Genomic DNA, 347 nt, shown 5'->3' with positions numbered 1-347 from the left:
TACTCCAGCAACTTCTTCCTCTTCTTTATCATGTGTCAGTTCTCGTGGTCTCAAAGGTTCATCAGGTTCTCAGCATTACCCAGCAGGCGGAGGGGGAGGAGGAGCCGGGGGGGGCTCTCGGAGGTTACATGAGCGTGGATCTGTATGGAGCAGTCGACAGTTGGTGCTGAAGTTGAGGGAGATCCATAGAGCGGCTTCCCATCTTAGCTCTCAGACTTTAAGAGAGATGGCGTGTCTGTGTGAAGAATCCGTTAGAAGAGCAGAAAGACAGAAGTGGATGTGTGCTCTTGGAGGGGATGATAGAGGCTTCTTCTCTTCTTCGTCTGCCTCTTGTTGTTTTCCTAGTA

Source organism: Cystoisospora suis (assembly GCF_002600585.1).
Source record: "Cystoisospora suis strain Wien I chromosome Unknown contig_1491, whole genome shotgun sequence".
Taxonomy (NCBI): domain Eukaryota; phylum Apicomplexa; class Conoidasida; order Eucoccidiorida; family Sarcocystidae; genus Cystoisospora; species Cystoisospora suis.
This window is presented reverse-complemented; position numbering follows the sequence as displayed.